This window comes from Rattus rattus, chromosome 4, assembly GCF_011064425.1.
Source record: "Rattus rattus isolate New Zealand chromosome 4, Rrattus_CSIRO_v1, whole genome shotgun sequence".
NCBI lineage: Eukaryota > Metazoa > Chordata > Mammalia > Rodentia > Muridae > Rattus > Rattus rattus.
In genome coordinates this window covers 140,981,702-140,995,374 of record NC_046157.1, presented here as the reverse complement: position 1 = coordinate 140,995,374, position 13,673 = coordinate 140,981,702, and positions in this window count along the sequence as shown.

The following is a 13,673-nucleotide window of genomic DNA, read 5'->3' as shown; positions in this document are numbered from 1 at the left end:
CCTTTTAAAGAAGGTATGAAGCATCCACATTTTGGTCATCCTTCTTGAGTTTCATGTGGTCTGTGCATCTTGGGTAATTCGAGTCTTTGGGTTAATATCCACTTACCAATGAGTGTATACCATGTGTGTCAAATGTCAGAGTAGTTTTGGTTTATATTTATATTTTCCAAATGGCGAAGGATGCTGAACATTTCCTTAAGTGCTTTCTCAGTCATTTGATTTTCTTTTATTGAAAATTCTGTTTAAATCTGCACACCATTTTTATTTGGTTATTTTGTTTTTTGATATCTAGATTCTTGACTTCTTTATACACTTTAAGTATTAGTCCCTTTTTGAATGTAGAAATGGTAAAAATTCTGTCCCCATTCCATAGTCTGACACCTTGGCAAAAAGAGTGCTTTGCTTTACAGAAGCTTTTCAGTTTTATGAGGTCTCTTTTATTAATTGTTCTTCTGTTCAGAAAGCCTTCTGTGCGATTGAGTTCAAGACTATTCCTTGTTTTCTCTTTGATTAACTTCAGTGTATCTGGTCTTATGTTGAGGATTTTGATCCATTTGGAGCTGAGTTTTATGCAGGCTTCTTTCAGCAAGGCAGTGGCAGCCGGATACAAGATTAAGTCATAAAAATCAGTAGCCCTCTATAATGCAAATGACAAACACAGTAGAAAGCCACTGGGGTAACAGCACTTTCCACAATAGTCTCAAATGATATAAAATACCTTGGGTTAACTCTAACTAAGCAAGGAGAGACTTGTACGATAAAAACTTCAAGTCTTTGAAAAAAAGAAATTCAAGAAGATATCAGAACATCAAGTGAACTCCCATATTCATGGACTGGTAGGATTAACACAGTAAAAACAGTTGTCTTACCAAAATTAATCTACAAATTGTATGTAATCTCCATCAAAATTCAAATGCAATTTTTCACAGATCTTGAAATGACAACTTTAGGCTTCATATGGAAACATACACACACTAATAAGCAAACAATCAATCAATCAAAAAAAATCCAGAAAGTTAAAAGAATGAGGTCTCACCATTTCCCATTTCAAGTGGTAGTGCAAAGCTGTAGTAGTAGTAGTAGTAGTAGTAGTAGTAGTAGTAGTAGTAGTAGTAATAATAATAATAATAATAATAATAATAATAATAATAATAAAAACAGAGTTTTGGCATTAAAAAAGACTCATTGATTAATGGAATTGAATTGAAGATCCAGACATAAACCCATACATACTATGGACACCTGATTTTTTAAAAAGAAATCAGAAACACACAGTTGAAGAACAGGCAGTATCTTCAACAAATGGCACTGATCATATGGATGTCTGTGTATAGAAGAATGCAAATAGATCCTCAAATATATTTATCCTAAGAATAATAGAGCTTAGCATATATAAGTTTAGTTTTTTCTGCTTATACACATTAAATCAGTGTTGGCAACTCAAGTAAAGAAGAACTTGGCAAATTCTGGGGACATAATTTATGATTTTTAAACTTTTAATTCTTAATATATTAATCAAGAAGGGCTTTACATTAATTATGATAAATATTAATTCATCTTTTTCTTGAAATAAGTCACATTTGCTTAAAAACTATTTTAAAGCATACTACATTTCAATTCACTTATTCTTTTACATATTAAAAATAAGGAGTCTTCATTTCTCCATGTCTGACACCTTGTGCACATTTTATTTCATATGTAATTCTCTTGCTAGTTCCTTATATATCCCATGTTACTTCTTCATGCCATTTATAAACAAATAAAAATGGTCATTCCTTCTCTACACATTGTTTTTTAATTATTTTCTGATTTAAAATTCAATTCTATATTTCATCATATTAGTATGTAAAAACCTAGCAGCCTCATATCCCATAGGAACTACATGGAGAGATAGCGAGGTCTTCCACACTGATGTATATATACTTTTTACAAAGCCAAAATAGAATTCACTTTTTAAGAGATAAATTTTGACTGTCAAGACAATGAGCATGAAACAAAACTCATGGGACTCTGAGATAATGTATCATCATACACGGCCTAGAGTTATATATAGGCACCTGTTTTGCATTATTGGAGACTACGCATGTGAAGTGAGTGACAGTGTTGTGACAGCTCTGCTGAATACTCATTACAGTTTCCTAAAAGGGCTTTCTCTTCCAAGGAAGGTCGTCTCTATTGTGTAATTATTAACTGAACATGGATTCACTATTTACAAGCATTTGGTTTTAACATTTTCTTCTTTTTTCATGTTTTTGATATCATTTCATTCTACAGGGAAAATATACTGGTACTTTGCACAATTCACATTTCTACAAAGTATTAGGATGCATACTATTGGTATTCAATTAGTCAAGTCTAATACCACAAAAAAGGCATTGTAGAAGAGGATTAAAATTGGCCATTCATTACAACGTGTTTTTTAAAAAGGCTTTTTTTTTAAGTGTTATATGTCAAACTTCCAATATCCCTTTGGTAAAAGAGAGATTATTTTAAAGGGAATATTATTGGTCCTTGCTTATCTTTAATTCTTCATCCATCTTACTGAATGTTATATTGATTAATGTTGCTGTTCGCAAGGCTTCCTAGTGTGCACTTCCGTTTGAATTTTTATGAGACAGGTGAACCCAATACTAAATGCAAATGTGATTATCAGTAAGGATTTAAATGATGGTGTAGTCAACTAGCCTTTTTTAAGCTTCCATAGATAATGTTTAAATCAGACTATGCTGGTGTTATTATTTTTAATTTCAGCCCTTCTCATCAGTATGCAATTGAGTTCTACGTCTGAAGTTCCCAACTGGCTAATGTGCAATCATCTTTGCCTATGGTAATTTGCTATCTGTGATTTCTTCTGTAAAATTTCTCTCCTTATTTGTCCTAATTAGTAAGGAGGCTGTTAGTATTGTGCCTTGGAAGTAAGTGTTCTATGTATTCCATATATGAGTGTTTGGTTGCATATGCAGTTACGGATATTTGAAGTTTGCGGCTTCCTTCTTTTCCTTACTAGTATTGATCTCAGACTTTAACTTTGATGTGAACCTTGGTTTCACCATTACTTTTTGTATTATAAATGATGTTTGTAATGAAACAGATTTTAGGCCCTTATGTAATAATTATCTGCATCTTTGTGTTTATTATTTCATCCCTCAGACCGCGCAGGATAATATCCACTAAGGGAAGGAAGGACATCTCATTGCAGACAGATACATTTACTCCCTGTGGCTTTCACTAAGGGTAGAATAGCCTGTCTTGCTGCTGGGTAGGATTGAGAACTCAGTCTTTTAACTGGTTCTTAATGATGACAAACTCATGGTTAGAGGGGAGGAACCTGGTGCCTGTACTGTGGTTTCGTGGTTACTATAGTGGGATGGCTTTACTACCACCATGAGTATCTGAGGAAATCTTAACCCTCCATTAGGCCTTCATTGACAGCAAATATAACAGGGGTTAAAGTTCCCTGAGGGCTCATGTCCTAGCCTTTGCATCTGTCACCCTAAAACAATTCACTTGAGCCAGTCCAGAGAAGTCCAGTCTTTCACCTCAGTTACTTAAGGAGGCGGGATGGCTGCAGGAGGGGTATGATGTGTTTACAGTGTAGTGTTTGGTAAGTGTGATGATTAATCTCAAATGTTAACTCTATGAGATCAAGGATCATCTCTGGCTATGCCTGTGGGCAGTTATCTTGATTAAATTAAGACACAGACTACAGTAAGTAATGTCCTTCTGGGCCTCCTTTCTGTCAGGTTCTTTTAGAGATGTCAGCCATTTTTTCTGCAGTTTGTTTTTATTGGAGTCTACTGGAAATTTCACTCGAACAATTCACCTTTGTGACTTTCCTTGAGTCAAGTTAAACTTTAAAAGTAATAAGCTAATTTGTTTGATAGAGGAAATTTCAAGACAGGAAAGCATTCAATCTAGTAGCAAGAAAGTAGCCATAATTGCTAAAGCCACCAGCACCTTTGAAGAGAAGCCCCCTGCGCTGTGCTGAAACAACAGGAAAGGTATCCTAAGGAAAGCCCACCCATCTGAGGCTCCGGCTCATGAAGATCAAAATTCTTATGAAGTGAGAAAGCTTAAGCTGAAGGAGTTCCCAGACTCAGAACACAAAATCTAATACAACTGCGGCAAGAGAACTTGGTAGTGTCATCCACATGATAATAAGTTTTGCAATGTATGAAAGACGAATGGTAAAGGGGTTGTGGAGTTCTACCCCACAGTTTCAGAGAGCAGCTTAGGCCAAATAATTTACAACAAGGTAGGGGGTTCCCACAAGGAGGCCCCAAATGGCCAGGATCTGAAGCTGCAATGGTTAAGCCCAAGTGAAGACCTTAGGCTATTGGAGATGACAGGACATCCACTGAGAAAGGCGGCAGAAAGGGAAGGGAGTTAGCTAAAACAGAGGGTAAGTGTGCTGTAAGAGGAAGAAGTGGGGCTACCCATGCCCTTTGATCACAGAATATCATATTAGGAGAACCAGAGGATAAAATTGGAGATGCAAGATTTGGGGTTTTCTCGTTTTTGCTATGCCACAATCCATTTGCAGAAAGAAATGTGTATTTCTTGTGATCATATTTTGGAAGTTTGTAATTTTGGAAGTTAAGAAATTGCTTGAGAGTCAAAGGATACATGGACTTTTAAACTCTTTGGATTGTTAAAGACTATGGAGACTTCTAAAACTAGATTCCATTTTGCATTATGAGGTGGACATGAAAATTTGGGAACAAGAAGAAAGTTATGATTTAAGATGATTTGACAAGATTAAATAATGATTAATCTCAATTTTCAAAAATAACTTCAAAGTAGGGCCATGGGACATGTCTTAAAGAGGTAATCAAATTTCAGAGTTTGAGGCCAGCCTGGTCTCAGAGAAAGTTCTAGGATATCCAGGACTACACAGAGAAACCCTGTCTTGAAAACAAAACAAACAAACAAATATATGAAAAAAAATAACTTCAGGAAAAGTTTGTGTGAGATTGTCTTGGTTCTATTAATCAAGATAGGAAAAGCTGCAAATCCCATGTGCCATCATTTTCTGTGTTACTACCCTGGACTATAGAGAGAAGATGAAAGAGCTAAGCTTAGATATTTGTTGACTCCTGTTTCTGAACTATGGGTGTGGTGACTTGACTATGGGCCTTGATCTCCTTCCTGCTGCTGTTACTTCCCTGTGTGACTGCCTGGAACCTTGCACCATGAGCCAAAAGGGTTCTGTTTTTCAAGTTACTTTAGTCACTTTATATTCCCATAATAAGTCTATGTTCTCATTACTTCTTAGAGCCAATTTCTTTATTTCCAAATACTCAGGGTTTATAATTATACTTGTAAGGAAGAGGGGGAAGTATATGTCTACTTTTTCTCCAAGATGTGTCCAGAAACACTTTTAGTCCAGTCTGTGTGTGTGTGTTTCATATAGTACTGTTTTATGTGAGGAGAAAATTTCTACCTCACACAAAAATTCAAAGCAGAAAGTTAAGTAATATGTACAAGTTATCATAGAAAAATTAAAGTATTTAGCATAAAGAGATAAAAGCACTTCATATGACATAAAGTTAACTATGTCATTTCACCATTAAAAATTGACTGTTTGAAGGTAACTGTAATAACTTGAAATAAGTTGGGCAATATTAAGGCAATGCGATATACCTAGAAATAACTTTCACATATTAAACTAGGTACATAAAGAATTTAATAATTTTAAAGCTATGTTTTATTTATTTATGTTAATTCCTTAGCACTGTGCCAAGTTCCCTACCAAGTCTTTTTACCAAACAGATTTTTGTAGGCATGATAAGACTTGTGTATAACCTGACAATTAAACAATGGCAATCTTAGCTGCAAAGATATAATTCTGATGTTTTAATATTTTCTGCTGAAGACTCACTAACATTTAGCAGAATGAGAACCATTGGGGTATGGCAACATTTGGACCCTTAGGTTTAAATATGGGAAAGCTGCCACAGGACAGAAAACAGAGATGAATGGAGAAAGAGATGGTTACTGTGTCACTAACATCCCCTGAGAAAAATCTCCCTTTCCTGGAGCTTACATCCAATCATTGGTTCAAAGCAAAAACTTGAGCTTCTTTCCTAATGCTAGCACCCAACTCAGTGTCAGTAGCTATAAAGAACATATCTGATGTCTGCATTTAACATGATATTACTGTCCTTCATACCAAGGAGTTTTCATCATTTTTCTTAATGGAATTAAACTAGTAATTAGTTAATGCTTTTTGTGACAACCACTAATGTAAGTATATCAGCCTTATTGCTAATGTCATTTCATAATGGCAATAAAGCAGATGTTATTACACAGGACTCAGAAATACTGAGCTATTACCCATGATTTCTACAGTTAATATGTAATTAAAGTGAGGGAGAAGAGAAAAGGAAAGGGGGGAGAGGGAAAGGAGAAGGAGGGGAGGAAGAGGGAGAGGGAGAGGGAGAGGGGAGAGGGAGGGGAGGGAGGGAGAGGGAGAGGGAGAGGGAGAGAGAAACTACTAGGCTTGGCATGAGCTTTAGAAACCTCAAAAGTCACCCCCAGTGATGCACTTCCTCCAACAGGACCACATTTTAATCCTTCCCAAACAGTGTGCCTATGGGCACTATGCTCATTCAGACCACCACACAGGGGAAGACCATTGCTTCTTCCTTAGAACTACCCAGTTGCTTATAGTTCTGTAGCTAGGGTGGGGGCCTGTGTGCTTGTCCCCCTTCCATATTAATCCATACATTGGATCATAGTTGTTTGGGTCTTGCTTAGGCATCCATGTTGATGCGACTTCCTGGGTGCAGACTCTCTTGTAGACATTTCTTGTAGTCACAATCTCATGGCAGACATCCTGTTCCTCTGACTCTTATGTAAGGTTTGAATTTGAAAACCAAGACTCTGTTCCCTCATTAGAATAGAGTTGAAATCACAAATGTAAACAAGTTGTGACTACATGTCAAAATTCTAACTGCTTTAGCATGCTATTAGCCGTATCATAGATAAGTTTGTAAAATTTCTTTAGTTTTTTTTTTTTTTTTTAAGGAAGCTGGAAAAGTTTAATCTAATAGGCAAAATATCTGTTATTACTTCCCATGTGTTTTTCTTGTGTTTTATCTATATATTTTCATATTCCACAGGGTGATGATGTTAAAGAAAAATGGAACAACAACCCAGAGAGGGATGAAGAAAGTTGGATGAAGAGATTCATATAACTCAAGGCTTTCTTGCCTGACAGCTGTGCCTAGAGTCTGGGTGGCCATAGGGATTGATTACAGAAAAGACTTTAAGTCATTTTTATGAGAACTTTCTTGACAGAGAAAAAATTTTCAAATAAAGAGTGTATCCAATTAATTCTCCATCTATTCTCCTCCCCACCACCCAAAAAGTGTCTTGTGTCTTTCATTCAGCAACGACAGAAGAGATTGATTTTATCATTTGGAAGAAGAAACAGTACTTTTTTCACACTTACACATGATACAAGTTATTGACAACTAAATATGTTGTGGTTTTAGGGCAAAGGTTTAAGTCAACACATGGGTGGGATTTTTTTAAGTATATATCATTCCATAATTACTCCAAAATGTCAGAGTATTCCTACCCAGGTACTCTTTTCTTTCTCTCTGTTCAGTTCTTTAACTTTCTCCCTATTTCCTCCTGGTTAGTTGTTGTTGCTGCTATATTATGATTTTACCAAAATAGTGAGATCTATTTTAAAACTCATTTTCATTTCAATGGTTGTCAGAAAGTCTACCAAAAAGTAGCCAGCATACTAAGTATTTAAAACTATCAATCATTCCCATGTTTGGAAATTGAATTTTTTATTAAAGAAGTACCAATACTGGCTTTAAAAAAAGAATGCTGAAAATCTGATAATTATGGAAAATACAATATAAGATTTACTTTATATTTTAAAGGTTTATATATTTTTATTTTATGTCTATGAATGTTTGCTTGCCTGTAATTAAGCATATCACGTGAGTGCTTGCATGTATGTAAATACACTACCTGAGTGCTTGGTGACCACAGAAGCTTAAAGTTGAGCCTCAGAAATGGCAGTTTGAAAGAACTGGGATCTGCCACGTGGGTGCTGAGAACTGAACTCAGGTCCTCTACAAGAACAGCAAGTGCTCTTAACCATCGATCTATCTCTACTGACTTATATGTCAATTTTAAAACAGTTTTAAATGTTGTAGAAAATTTAGTTAAAAATAAGAATGAAGTCTTTATAAACAAATTGAGTAGAAGTATACCCATATAAATTACTTGCCGAATATAGGTGATTTATTTGAAAATACAGCCTAATTTCTACCCCTAAAATGTGACATGTGTTTATTCATTGCACTGCATTTATCTTTTATCTAAAGACGGCTGCTTTACCTAGGAACATACTTTTCTCATAGATCTTGTTACATCCAGAAATTTAATTATAGGAAATGACTGTGATGGACTGATTGCTTTTCCAGGGTATTCTGATTTTCCTGTTTCTTTCTTATGATACTGAAACTTACTGATGTCTCTAGCTTATTGTTTCCTTATTCTTGAAATTTTCATAGTTGTATACAATGTATCTTAATCTTATCTGTTTCCAATCATTCTTGTACTCCTGCCCTCTCCTCCCAATACATGTAGTTCTTGCTTACATTAGTACTATCCATCTGCACATGGCTGTGAAGTTACCCTGAAGTAAAAGTGACTGTTATTTTAATAGCAGTCATCAAGTGCCCATTTCATTAGCTAGAGGTGGGGCCTCATAATCCCCTCCCTTCTTGCTGGAATATATTTTAACTTGATGTTTTATTTTTTGAGATTTTCATGAATGACTGCTATATTTAAACCATGTAGGCCCTACCCATTCTCACCTTCCACTTTCTGCCAAATCTATGACTTATCTAATTATTAATAGTTTTACACATACACACACACACACACACACACACACATCATAACCTACTGATTCCACTTAGTGATGATCATGTGTACATGTATTTGGGGATTAGATAACCTAACAGGGATCTCATCTCTGGAGAAAGCAGATTCTCCTTTCCTCAACAGCAATTGATTGATTACCTATAACTCTTCATATAGGGTGAGACCTTGTGAACTTACCACCACCCATGTTGGTTTAGTGCCTGGTGTTGTCATTATACAGGAATTGTTTGGGCTATTGTATTGTGGAAATTTCATGGGTTTTCCCTTTCCTGTCGTGTCTATGAGATACTACTAGGATCCTAGTTCTCTGTCACTTCCAATCTCTGCAGCTTCTTTTCTGCCATGCTCCCTGGGCCTTAGGTGTTGGGGTTATAGTGTAAATGTACCAGTTGGGTTCAGGTATCCCATGGGCAGTTATTCTCTGTATTTTGGCCATCTGATGATCTCTCTAATAGCTGCCAATTGATGCAGAAATAAGCTTCTTTTTACAAGAGGTAAGAGCAGCACACTTGGGGGCATGAAAATTAATGTTTAGAATGCAATCAGAAATTGCATTGCTTCAGGAAAATGAGTATACTAGGTTCTCTTCTGGGGTGTATACCCTCTTCAGCCATGGATAGTTGGCTAAGTTTACAGTACTAAGTATGAATTCTCTCCTATTGGTCAGGTCTGCAGCCCAACTAGACAGCTACTAGGTACTCCAAAGGTAAAAGTGCCTCTATTACAAAATTAATGACATTTTCCAGGCTAACAAGTGGTTTCTGGGTTTTACAGAAGAATAGAGTTATTGATAGGGTAATTTTATTATATATTTTATTTATTTACATTTCAAATGTTACCTCCTTTCTTGCTTTCTCCTCTGCAAACACCCTATTCCTTACTCCCTCCCTCTGCTTCTGGGAGGGTACTCCCCCACCCACCCATCCACCCACCCACTCGCCTACTCCCACTTCACTGATCTAGCATTCCCATACACTGGGCATCGAGCCTTCACAGGACCAAGGGCCTCTCCTCCCATTGATGCCATCCTCTGCTATATATACAGCTGGAGCCATGGGTCCCTCCATGTGTACTCTTTAGTTGGTGGTTTAGTCTCTTGGAGCCCTTGGGAGATCTGGTTGATTGATATTGTTCTTCCTATGGGGTTGCAAATCCCTTCAGTTCCTTCAGGCCTTTCCCTAAATCCTCCATTAGTGCGTCCTTGCTCAATTCAATGTTTGACTGCAGTATCCACATCCGTATTTACTGGCTCAGGCAAAGACTCTCAGGAGACAGCCATGTCAGGCTCCTGCTAGCAAGCACTTCTTAGCATCCTCAATAGTGTCTGGGATTGGTGTCTGTATATGGATGGGTTCCTAGGTCCAGGTGTGGTAATCTCTGGATGCCCTTATTTTCAGTCTGTGCTCCACACTTTGTCCCCATATTTCCTTTAGATAGGAACAATTCTGGGTTAAAAATTTGGAAATAGGTGGGTGACCCCATCCCGCAACTGGGGTCTTACCTAACATCTGGATATGATCTCCATAGGTTCTTCCTCCCCTTTGTTGGGTATTTCAGCTAACGTCAAACCCATTGGGTCCCAGGAGCCTTTTGTTTGCCTGGCAACTGGAACTTTCTGATGGCTACCATCAGTTCCCCATCACCCATTGCTACACACATCTGCTCAATATCCTGACCCTCCGTATATCACCACAGTCTCCTCCCATACCTGATTCTGCCCCCTTTTTCTCCTCTCTTCCTCCCAAGCCCCTTCAACCCTCTACCTCATGTGAGTATTTTGTTCCCCCTTCTGAGAAGGACTGAAGCATCCGCACTTTATTCTTCCTTCTTCTTGAGCTTTATGTGATCTGCAAATTGTATCTTGGGTATTCCGAGTTTTGGAGCTAATATCCTCTTATCAGTGAGTACATATCATGTGTGTTCTTTTGTGACTGAGTTATCTCACTCAGGATGATATTTTCTAATTTCATCTATTTGCCTATGAATTTCATGAAGTCATTGTTTTTAATAGCCGAGTAGTACTCCATTGTGTAAATGTACCACATTTTCTGTATACATTCCTCTGTTGAAGGATCTGGGTTCTTTCCTGATTCTGGCTATTATAAATAAGACTGCTATGAACATAGGGGAGCATGTGTCCTTATTATATGTTGGAGCATATTTTGGGTATATGCCCAGGAGTATTATAGCTGCATCCTCAGGTAGTACTATGTAGAACTTTCTGAGGAAACTCCAGACTGATTTCCAGAATGGTTGTACCAGTCTGCAATCCCACCAACAATGGAGGAGTGTTCCTCTGTCTCCACATACTCGCCAGCATCTGCTGTCGCCGGAGTTTTTGATCTTAGCCATTCTGACTGGTGTTTAGATGGTTTATCTGATCCTGATTTAACTTTGGTACCTGGTATCTGTCTAGAGAATTATCCATTTCATCTGGTTTTTCCAGTTTAGTATAGGCTTTTTCTGTAATATGTGACTTTTTTTTTTAATTTCCTCAGTTTCTATTCTTATGTCTCCCTTTTATTTCTGATTTTGTTGATTTGGATATGTGTGTGTCCTCTGGTTAGTCTGGCTAAGGGTTTACCTATATTGTCGATTTTCTCAAAGAACCAGCTCCTGGTTCTGTTGTTTATTTGTATGGTTCTCTTGGTTTCTACTTGGTTGATTTTAGGCCTAAGTTTGACTGCTTCCTGCTGTCTACTCCTCTTGTGTGTCTTTGTTTCTTTTTTCTTCTAGAGCTATCAGATGTTCTATTAACATGCTAGAGTATTTCCCCTCCAATTTCTTTTGGGAGGCACTTAGAGCTATGAGTTTTCCTCTTAGCATTGCTTTCATTATTTCCTGTAAGTTTGAGTATGTTGTACCTTAATTTTCATTAAATTCTAAAAAGTCTTTCATTTCTTTCTTCATTTCTTCCCTGACCAAGTTATCATTGAGTTGTTCATTGAGAGTTGTTCAGCTTCCATACATATGTGGGCTTTCTGTTGTTTTTGTTGTTATTGAAGACCAACCTTAGTCTGTGCTGATCTGACAGGATGCATGGGATTAGTTGAACCTTCTTGCATTGTTTAAGGATTGTTTTATGTCTGATTACATAATCAATTTTGGAGAAGGTACCATGAAGTGCTAAGAAGAAGGTATAATTTTTTGTTTTAAGATGAAATTGTCTCTAGGTATCTGTTAAATCCATTTGGGTTGTAACTTCTGTTACTTTCACTGTGCCTTTGTTCAGTTTCTATTTCCATGATCTGTCCATTGATGAGCGTGAGTTGTTGAAATCTCCTACTATTATTGTGCGAGGTGCAATGTGCGCTTTGAGCTTTAATAAAATTTCTTCTATAAATGTGGGTGCCCTTGCATTTGGAGCATAGATGTTCAGAGTTGAGAGTTCATCCTGGTACATTTTTCCTTTGATGAATATGAAGTGTCCTTTCTTATCTCTTTTGATAATGTTTGGTTGAAAGTCAACTTTATTCAATATTAGAATGGCTACTCTAGTTTATTTCTTGGGACCATTTGCTTGGAAATTTTTTTCCTAGCCTTTTACTATGAGGTTGTCTCTGTCTTTGACACTGAGGTGTGTTTCCTAAATGCAGCAGAAGGCTGAGTCCTGTTTAAATATCCAGTCTGTTAGTCCTTTTATTAGGAAATTGAGTCTATTGCTGGTAAGAGATATTAAGAATCAGTGACTGTTGCTTCCTGGCATTTTTGTTGTTAGAGGTGGAATTATGTTTATATGGCTATCTTCTTTTGGATTTGCTGAAAGATTAGTTTCTTGATTTTTATAGGGTGTAGTTTCCTTGTATTTGGAGTTTTCCATCTATTATCCTTTGTAGGGTTGTATTTGTGGAAAGATATTGTGTAAATTTGGTTTTGTCATGGAATATCTTGTTTTCTCCATCTATGGTAATGGAGATTTTTGCTGGATATAGTGGCCTGTGCTAGAATTTGTGTTCTCTTAGGGTCTGTGTGACATCTGCCCAGGATCTTCTGGCTTTTTCAGTCTCTGTTTAGAAATCTGGTGTAATCCTGATAGATTTGCCTTTATATATTTCTTGATCTTAGGTTTGGTCTTTTCATTGTGTCATGAATTTCCTTGATGTTTTGGGTTAGGAGCTTTTTGCATTTAGCATTTTCTGTGACTGTTGTTTCAATGTTTTTTATGGTATCTTCTGCTCTGAGATTCTCTTCTATCTCTTCTATTCTGATGGTGATGCTTGCATCTATGACTCCTGATCTCTTTCCTCAGTTTTCTATCTCCAGGGTTGTCTCCCTTTATGACTTCTGTATTTTTTTTCTAATTCCATTTTTAGATTGTGGATGGCTTTGCTTAATTTCTTCACCTATTTCTTTGTGTTTTCCTTTAACTCTTTAAGGGATTTATGTGTTTCCTCTTTAAGGACTTCTACCTGTTTACCTGTCTTCTTCTGTAATTCTTTAAGGGAATTACTTATAACCTTCTTAAAATCCTCTATCATCATCATCATGAGATGTGATTTTAAGTCAGACTCTTGCTTTTCCATTGTGTTGGGGTATCCGGGGCTTTCTGTGGTGGGAGAACTGGTTTCTGATGATGCCAAGTAGCCTTGGTTTCTGTTGCTTGGGTTGTTGTGCTTGCCTTTCACCATCTGGTTATCTCTGGTGTTTGCTGGTCTTGCTGTCTCTGCCTGAAGCTTGTTCCTCCTATGAGCCTGTTATCTTAAGTGTGTCAGCATTCTTGGGAGACCAGCTCTCTCTGGGTGGGATTTGGGTAAGAA